This window comes from Peromyscus leucopus, chromosome 18 (genome assembly GCF_004664715.2).
Source record: "Peromyscus leucopus breed LL Stock chromosome 18, UCI_PerLeu_2.1, whole genome shotgun sequence".
Classification (NCBI taxonomy): Eukaryota; Metazoa; Chordata; class Mammalia; order Rodentia; family Cricetidae; genus Peromyscus; species Peromyscus leucopus.
In genome coordinates, this window is record NC_051078.1 from 30,754,572 (window position 1) to 30,760,804 (window position 6,233).

General features: G+C 53.9%; 1 protein-coding gene across 5 annotated transcripts in view; it reads right to left on the reverse strand.

Moving 5' to 3' along the window:
• Positions 1 to 4,573, reverse strand: part of Atp2b1 (ATPase plasma membrane Ca2+ transporting 1) — a 112,289-nt gene extending 107,716 nt beyond the window's left edge. For 3 of the 5 annotated variants that reach the window (XM_028881197.2, XM_028881193.2, XM_028881198.2), the window contains exon 1: positions 4,462 to 4,573. The gene's annotated coding sequence lies outside the window, so the exon portion shown is untranslated. Of the gene's footprint in view, positions 1 to 3,593; positions 3,647 to 3,744; positions 4,111 to 4,461 lie in introns of those variants that run through there. The other 2 variants (XM_028881194.2, XM_028881196.2) reach the window with 2 other exon arrangements.
• Between the last annotated feature and the right edge of the window lie 1,660 nt (positions 4,574 to 6,233).

Here is a 6,233-nt window from a genome sequence, read left to right on the forward strand (position 1 = left end):
AATCTGACATTTAAAAAAAAAAAAAAAAAAAAAAAGGATTCCACCTATTTACCTAATGTGCCATTTATAACACTCATTTCTAGTATAAGGATATTGACAGTGAACAGGTTAAGAGTTTCTGAGTTGTCAAAATGGTCATTTAATTTTGTTATTCCATTTTCATTGGCAATTTCTGTAACAAAAACTTTAATAAGGCAGTGTATTTGGTGTGTGTTTAAGTAGCATTTCTAAAAGCTAAGCTTTTTTTTTTTTCAAAATGTTTCTTGTGTATCATTTTCCTAGCAATGTTACCTCAGAGTCTGTAAATCCCCAAATAAGCTATTAATAGCACCTTTCTATAAGACACCAGAAAATCATTTTCCCTTCCAACTCATCAAGTAAATATTTTTACATGAGCTGCAGAAACGTAAGTTTTAAGTCTCTGCTTCTGATCCTTACTCTTCCTGTTTTCTCATATTAATTACAAATTCCATTAAGAGATGAAAATACCGCTTTAAACCTTGTATGTATAAAATATAGGAAAAATTGCCAAATGTTGTTTGATGTTCAATGTTATAATAGTTTTACTGAGTGACAAATCCTTGAACTCTTTCCACATAAGCGATTGTTCCATTCAAATGAAGTTAGCATGTTTGCCCAGGGAAGTTAGTCAACTGAATCCCCAAATAAAGGATTTTATCAAAACACATTTAACAAAGTATTAATTATTCTGCATGCATCAAGCTCATGGTTTTAAATGTACAAGGTTACCAGGGCCATATTCTATGGCTCCAGGAGGCCTTGTAGCAGTGAAGGCATAAATAATCTATCATCTCAAACGGATTTTTTTTTATTTAATTATAGCTTAATACTTATCTACAGCTCAACATCTAATGTTTTACAGTAGTCAGAAGAACTCACAAATGTTGAATTAAAATTTAAATGCAGATAAAACAGCAATAATAGCTTGTGGTCTGTAATTAAAAATCCGTCTTAGGTAATACCCATGTTAATTTACCCATTATTTAAAAGCTTACATCCTTTTCTCTCGTGTTCCACGGATGACAGTAAAAAAATTATCCTCTGCCTGAAGAGATGTGTACCTTAAAAATCTGGATTTGAGAAGGGAGAGAGAACTACGCAGAGAGAGAGAGAGAGCAGGGAAATCTCATCTGCTCAGCTGTCACGACAGCATCCCCCCCCCCAAGCCTGAAAATTTCCATTTATTTTTATGAGATGCATCTGAGAGGAGCTGTACGCAGAAACCACTTTTTCCAACATGGTCTTGATTAAACTTCGAATATAAGTACTCCTGTTTTCAAAGTGCTCATTCGTATTATCTTAAGGCAAGTAAATTATAAGCCCCGGTGAAACCACGGAAGGCAGGTAAACCAAGATAACGAATGGAGAAGAATTACCATATCACAGTCAGGCCAGAAAAATAATTGTACCACATTTTCAGTGTTTATTTTATAACCTGTTCATAGCTCAGCAGTTAAAAAAAAAAGAAGAAGAAGAAAGAAAAAAAGTCAAAGCACTACCATGCTGGTAGGTACTGGAATTTGCTGGAATGTCTCAACACAGTGGACAACACTGCTGCATTGCTCCTTTGCTCGGTCGATCCAGATCATCAATATCCTCTTAGTCTATTACCAACACGAGTCAAAACTAGTGTAGTTCCGCACCTCATCTTAGAAGGCTACGTAAGGTCTCTGAGCCTCAACTAAAAACAAAACACCATGGCTTCCCATCCAGCTGTTGAAATCCCTCTCAAGGTCTAGAAATTACAGAATGCAGAAAGAAAAAAAAATGAAGACAAATCCCCCCTTCCTTCTAAACGGGCATACGGGGGAGGACAACTGCCGTAGGAAGAAGCCATACTCTTCATTTTCACCATGTGATGGGGTGGGGGTGGGGGTTAACAAAATTTTAAATCAAAGGTGGCGCTCCGTCCTCATCTCACCCGAATGTGACTCACTTTTGCAGACTATATGGTAGAAAATAACAGTTACTTTTCAAAGATCTTTTGCAGTTACACCCAAGCCAAAATCAGGACAGAGATCCACCCTTAATGACAGCAATTTAACTGTCTTATCCAAAGCAAGGTAAAAAACTAAAACAGCTTCCCTGAAAAAACATGGCTTAAAAGGCCCATTTCATACACTAGCTTTCAAAAGCTCCCAATAAGGGAAAAAAAAAATTTCTATTTGCCCTCACCAGGAGGGGGGAAAAGAGGGATTGGGGTGGGGGTGCTGGACGCAGCACACAAGTACAAAAGGCAGATTCTCCTCCTCCAATCCCTCTTTAATTCTCCCAATCCGTCCCCGCCACACACAAGGACAGGGAGTCTCCCTAGGGAAGGCTGGTGGCAGAGCAAGTGAAGGCTCTCCATTCACTCACATGGGCCACCATCCAAAGGGATGCCCTAGGAGCGCTTTATACAAACCAGGCCCTTACAAGTACTTATTATTATAAAATACACCTACGCTGAGCAAGAATCTTATTTTAAAGTAAAGACTGTCCTCAGGTGGGGGAGGTGAAATACAACAAAGCCTTCCATGTTGAAAGGCAGACAGTCCAGACGTGCATATACCTACACACGTATGAAAAAAAAAATCCATATAACTAATTTATCAGGAACAGCAATCGATACCAACAGGAGCCATTAGATTATTAATAAACCCAGAAAAGTAGCATGCACAGCTGCCAAAGGTGGCTGGCTGCGGCGCTCGAACCCACAGGAAGGGTAAAAATCAGCCCAGCGCGGAGGTTCGCGTCCTCGGCGGTCCTGCAGACCCCTGTCCCCATGCAGACCAGCCCCAGCTCTCCCTCGGGGTCTTCTCGCCGCCAACAGCAAAAAGCACTCCCAACGCCAGAGTCCCGCAGTAAACTGGTGAATGAAATGCGCACAGACACCAACCTAGGCAGAGACCGAAGCGCAGACCCAGGGGTCGCTAACTAGCTAAGCCACAAAATTCTCTTGCAAGATGAAACAGAGAGGAACCCCCGCCCTCTCCACCCCCACTCCCCCCCCCCCGCAATTGGAATGCCACCCTCCTTCTTACTGACCCTTTCCGGGGACCCGAGGACAGCGCGGAGATTATTGGTTTTGTTTTTTTGTTTTTTTTCTTTTAAACTAAGTACATAAACATGAATCGGAAGCAACCGTGAACATCCTGGGGGGCCAGACGCAAGACCTGAAGACAAGAGTCCAGGCGGCTCTCCAACTCCCCGGGAGTCACCGTCCTGGGTGACACGCATCTATCACACCACCCACCTCCGGGGGGCCGACGCACGAACCCTCACCTTGCGCCTCCAGCACCTCTTGGGGGGGCCCAAGCCAGGGATTAAACGGGTGACCCTCCCGGGGCGCGGGGAAGAGGGAGTGCCGGGCACGGCTGCCCTCAAGGTCACCAGCACCCGCCGGGGTGGGGGCGACCGGTATCTGGAGGGGCTGTGGCGGCAGCCGAGGGAGGCAGCCCCGCGAAGTAGGAGAGCCGCGCGGGGTGGAGACCGAGAAGCCACCGGGACAGCGGCGGCGGCGGCGGCGACTCCAAGCTGGAGCCGGCGCCGAGGCGCGCGCGCGCGCGGGGGAAGAGGAAGATCTTTCTCACCTTTACGGGTCTCCTAGCAGGAGCGAACCCCGGCGGCTCCGGGCAACTTCGCGGGGACCCGCCGCGCTCCACCCCGCGCGCCCAGCTGTCAGGACCCCCGCCGCGCCCTGCGCGCTCCGCCCGGCCTCCCCCGCAGGTGGCCGCCACTCACCTCGCCCGCAGCGGGAACCATTTTTCCGAGGGGGGGAAGAATCAAGGAAGGATAGGCGGGAGGGTCGGAGGAGGGGGGGGAAGAGGTGGGGGCGAGGAGATTGCAGGGGGGTGGTCTCGGGACGTGCTCGCAAACCGGCTCGCTGGGCTCGGGGCGCCACGCGGAGGTGCGGCTGCACCTCGAGGAGGAGGAGAAGGAGAAGGAGGAGGCGGCCGCCGCGGAGCCCGGAGACTCTCGGCGTCCAGCAGCCGGGGCTCCCTACTCACGCTGCACCGCGAGGAGGCGGCGGCGGAGGAGGAGGAGGAGAAGGAGGAGGAGGCGGCGCCCGGTCCGGCCCCCGCCCAGAGCCCGGCGATCGCCGAGTGGCCGCTCGCGTCCCCGCAGGACCCGCCTCCTCGGCTCCGCAAAGCCGCGCTGCTCAGGGCGCGCCGCGCTCGGCACACAGCAGCAGCTCTGCCGGCCCCGCGCGCCGTCGTCCGCTGCAGCAGCAGCAGCAACAGCAGCAGCAACAGCCAGCAGCAGCGGGCGGGGTGCAGCCCCGGGGCGGGGTCCGGGGACACCGGGAAGCAGACGGCTGGAGCACGAGGGGGGCTGCGGCCAGCTCCCGGGGGGCAAGGGGGCCCCGTGTGCACCGGGGTGACCCGCGGGATCGTTTCCGAGCAGGCAGTGGGTCTCGGGGTCGGGGGGTTGGGGGGGGAGAGGAAGGTGGACGCTCACCCGTTCCACTCCGACGCTCCCCTTGGGCTCCACACCTCCACGCCTTCCCGCTCCACGCTGGCGGCGCAGCTGCCTCCCCGCTGCCTCTGCCACCGCCGCCGCCGCCGCCGATGCTCGCGCGGCCGCCGCTGCCGCCTTGGCTGGGCGCGGTCACGTGACGCGGCCCGCGGGGAGCCTGAGGCGGGCGGGCGGGCGCGCGCGCATGGGCGCGCGCACGGAGCGGAGGTTTTTTTGAGCCCGGTTGGGCCCGGGGACTGGCGCTTCGCTCCCCCCCCCGCCCCACCTCCCCGAGAGGGCGTTTCAAGGGGGTGGATCCACCGAGCGCGCCCCCCACCCCACCCCACCCCGCCCCGGGGCCGGCGATCGCGCGCGCGCGCGCGTGTGCGCGGGGCCGAAAGGGTGGCCGGAGTGCAAGGCGGGCGGCTCGCGCCTCCGCTGCGCGCCCCTCCCTCTCTCTTCCTTTCTAACCCCCCCCCACCCCTGCGCGCCGGGCTCGCCGCTGCCCCCGCCCCCCCCCTCCTGCGCGTCTCCTCCCCCCCTCCCCACTCCACCCCACCCCACCCTTTTCCCCTCCTGCGGCGGCCTCTGATTGGCCGGCGGCCTCTGACGTCTGTGTTTCCATGACGTGTCGGCCCGGGGAGGGGCGCTGGGAGCTGGGGTTGGGAGGGGGGGGCGGCGGGGAGGAGGGGGCGGCGACTCCGTCCGTCACCGCCGCTTCCGAGGCGCGCGGCCGGGCGGTTCCCGCAGCGTGCGGAGGCAGGAGAGTGATGACTGTCGCCGCCACCGCCGCCGCCGCTGCTGCAGCGGGACGACCTTCACCCGGGGTCCCGCTCCAGCCGCCCCCACTGGGGTGGAGGCGAAGCCGGTTCAGCGGACCCGGAGAACGGCTCCCCGCGGCTGGGCGCCCACTCCCTAAGCGGACCTGTCTGTCTCCGGTCCCGGACAGTGACGCACTCGCCCGACAGACAGCCGGAGTGCCTCCCCCTTGGGGACCGGAGCCCACTGTCCCCGTGTGCGCGCCGGCCCGGCTAGCAGACACCGGGGATCCCCGCTGCAGCGGGCCACAAGGTGTCCGCGGGCCGGTGCAAACAGGCCTCGCACGGTCCGGGCTTAAAGTCCTCGTGTTTCCTCCTCTCTTAGGTTTGCTTTTTAATCTTGTTCTACCTGTGGCAAGCTTGTGGGGCTTTGAATTCCTCCTCCCGTCAGCCCTGCCCTCTTCTTTTCCCGAGGAGAAAGAAACGAGAAGAAATTTAAAAAGAAAGCATACAGAGCCATGTGCAGTGTGGCGATGGTTAAAAGGTAGCCGATTCTGGCCCAACCTTTTGAACGGGTTGCAGTTAAAAAAAGAAAAAGAAAGAAAGAAAACCGCTCGTTATCGCATCTACTTTTTCAAAAGGGTTTTCTTGACTGTATCCACGGATTTAAAGATGTGGATTCTGTCCCTTTCGTGTCTGATCGCCTCTGCTTTAACTAAAGGTCCCCCGATCGTTTAGACCTTATCAGGGTTATTTTCAGTATCACTTAACCAGAAAAAAAAAAAAAAAAGTTCTGTAGTGTTCTTTTTGTTCAACCCCTGAAATGGAAGACTTAATAGTTGCACAGTCTTCTCAAAAGCACACAGGTAAAGAAAGGCAAGTACTGCATTATGTATGTTCACTACCTGATAGCATTTGTTTTAAAATAATGTAAAAGCTTGGAAACAAAGTATCTGAGTTTCAAAGCAAGTTTTCCACGATAAAACTAGTTGAAAAAACGCATTTTTTCCATTTATA